Raw genomic sequence first — 3,195 nt, forward strand, 5'->3', positions numbered from 1 at the left:
TTGCTGTCTCGGGGGGAGGGAGGCTATGTGTGGAAAAGATCTGGGGTCAAATGCTAGTGTCTTCTACTGACCCTGCTGGGTGCCCTAGGCAAGTTGCTTAACCTGTCTGAGCCTTGCCTTTCTCATTTGTACACGGGGCGTCTTCAGCCTGGCCTTACTGGATTGTTTTGAGGATTAACGGATAGGATGTGTGTGCCGTGTTGGGCTGGGGGGGATGGCTTGTGGAGTGGCCACTGTCGCACGTGGAGTATCCTGGGCCTCGCTTATGTTTCCCTCTAGGCGTCCTCCGTGGTCTCTTTCCTTTCCTTTCTCATCTCCCCTCCCCGTTTCTCTACCTCTTTCTCTGCCTTTCCTTTTCTGGGTCCTTCAGGGTGTTTTCTCTCCGTGTGTCTTGTGTCTGTGTCTCTTTCTGCTTCTGTCCCTCTGTCTTGCCATCCTAGCACTCTCATGGCACACTCTGGGCGGATAGCATCTGGACCTTCCTGCCCCCTGTAACTCTCTGGAATGGGGCGAGTGGGGGAGGCAGAAGTTGGGTGATAATGCCAGGCTGAGGGCAAAATCCAGGTGCTCCCCCACCTCAGTGCCTGCTCTCCCTGTTTCCTGCCCCCGCATGGGTGTCGACACTGAGGTTTCCATCCCGGCCCGGGCACCTGGAAAAGTGGTGGTAGGACGGGTCTCCCCAGCCAGCAAGTGCCAGGCCTGCTCTGCTGCTGGCCACTCAAATGGCACTTAGCACAGAGCTGGCCTGGGAGAGTTGGGATTGTCCATCCCCCAGGACTAACTACATCATTTGCAGGGCCCACTGCAAATGAAATGCGGAGCCCTTGTTTAGATATTATTAAGAATTTCAAGATGGCGACAGCAGAGCATTAAACTAAGTGTGAGGTCCTTCTGAGTGCAGGGCCCTGTGTGACTGCACGGGTCAGTCACCCCTTCAGTCGATCCTGCCTCTGCCTCCCATACACCCACCTTGCATTAGCTTAGTAAATTTCCTTCTACCCCCTTGTGCCCCCGCGCCCCTTAGGACAGATGAGTGGGGAGGTAGAGCTAGCAAAGGCTAGCCCCACCCTCGAGGAGTTCAAAGTGCCAGGGGAGAGGACTGGATGCTCAGCAGGACATGACAGAGCTGTCCCAGGCCCACTGTTCACAGATGTCCCACCTCTGCCACTGGCCCTAGGACCGCCACTTCACCCCTGAGCTTTGCCTTGGCTTTGTCATCCATAGAATGAAGACAGCTGCCCCTGGGGCAGGAGTGAGCATGACACGAGATCACATATACACTGGGAGGCTAGCAAGCCAGGTGGCTACTAGCCAGGTAGCCAAGTAGACACTAGCATTTGGCCCCAGATCTCCGGACTGACTCCGGAGCCGGAGTCTCCAGGTTTTATGAGCCAAGACACTTCAGGCAAATTGTTTAATGTCCATATCTCAGTTTCTCCCCTTTAAAATGAGGATAATAGTAGGGTTGCTGTGAGGATTATATGAGTTCCTACATGTAAGGGCTTAGAACAGTGGCCAACACGTACTAAGACCTGTTAGATATCAGCCATGTTTACTATGTTGTTGTTGCCTAGAAAAGGCACAGAATGTCCAGGGTAATCCTGGTTGAGGGGAAATGGGAAGGCCTCCTGGAGGAAGAGGTGTTTGAAGGAAGGATAGATTTTCATAGTTGTGATGAGGCTCAACACAGCAAGCCCAGGGACCACAGAGATGTCCAGTTGGAGGCCTTGAGACAGAAGCACCTACCAGGTGCCACGCGCAGTGCTTCCCATTTTACAGGTGCCCGTGACAGGATGAGTTTCCTCTGAGTTTAGACATGATCCTGGAGGGTTACTGAAAATTTTTGTGTGTGCCTTGGGAAGATTAATTCATAGCTGAATCCACGTTACATTGGAAACAGGCAAGAAAAAATAAGAGGCTGGTAGCATTAGCACAAGAAAGGAGGGGAAAGATGTACGAGGTGGTGGCAAAAGTGACTTTGGAGAATGTGGCAACTGTTTTGGGGAGGGACGGGCCTCTGAGTAACTGAGCCACTGGGAACACTGATGCAACAGTGTTTCTTGGCATCTGTTATGTGCCAAGCTCTGCACCAGCTACTGAGGACAACGTGGTGAGGGGGACACTGATCTCTGTCTCGGGGGAAATTGCCGGCTAGCTGGGGAGACTGACTTTAAAGTTAGTCCTAAAAACCAGTAGGGTTATATGGGAGCCTATGACCTAGTCTTGAGCAGGATGGGAAATGCCTTCCTGGAGGAAGTAACATGTAAACTGAGGAAGGTGAACCAGCAGAGGGAACACACATGTAAAGGCCCAGAGATGGTGGAATTGGAAAAAGTTAGATGTGGGTGGAGAGGAGTATGCTGAGGGGCAAACGGTGAGTGAGGAAGCTTGAGGACTTTGTCCTGAGACACCCTGGTGGGTTTTAAGCAAAGCAGCAGCCAAATTTATCTTTTAAAAGAAATGTTCTGGGGGCCAGCCCGGTGGTGCAGCGGTTAAGTTCTCATGTTCCGCTTCTCGGCGGCCCAGGGTTCGCCGGTTCGGATCCCGGGTGTGGACATGGCACTGCTTGGCAAGCCATGCTGTGGGAGGCGTCCCACGTATAAAAAGGCAAGTAGAGGAAGATGGGCACGGATGTTAGCTCAGGGCCAGTCTTCCTCGGGAAAAAGAGGAGGATTGGCAGTAGATAGCTCAGGGCTAATCTTCCTCGAAAAGTAAATAATAAATAAATAAAAGAAATGTTCTGACTGCCAACGTAGAGGACAGGGGCTTGGACTAGAGGCTGGGAAGCCAAACAGGGCTCTTGCTGTGGTCAAGGTTCTGAACAATGGTGGCCTTGACTAAGGCGGCAGGGATGAGGTTACCGAGAGGCAGATGTGTTTCTGAGATATTTCGGAGGTAAATTGACACTCTTCCTTCCCTGACAACATCCAACCATGGTCACATCCATATCCATCCTCAGGAAACCAACATGAAATCAGCCCATCATGCAAGTCCCTGTCCTCTTCTAGAATGTGCCGCAGAATTGGAGATGGTCCTTAACTCCCGGCTTGGGAGCGGGATGGGCAGGGCTCTCCCTGCTCCCCTGAAGGTGGTGGTGCACGCCTCCTCAGGGCCTCCCACGTAGATTTCTGCTTTCGTGAGACGCTGCAGCGGGGGGGGGGGGGGGGGGGGGGGGGGGGGGGGGGGGGGGGGGGG

This window comes from Equus quagga, chromosome 17, assembly GCF_021613505.1.
Source record: "Equus quagga isolate Etosha38 chromosome 17, UCLA_HA_Equagga_1.0, whole genome shotgun sequence".
NCBI classification, from domain to species: domain Eukaryota; kingdom Metazoa; phylum Chordata; class Mammalia; order Perissodactyla; family Equidae; genus Equus; species Equus quagga.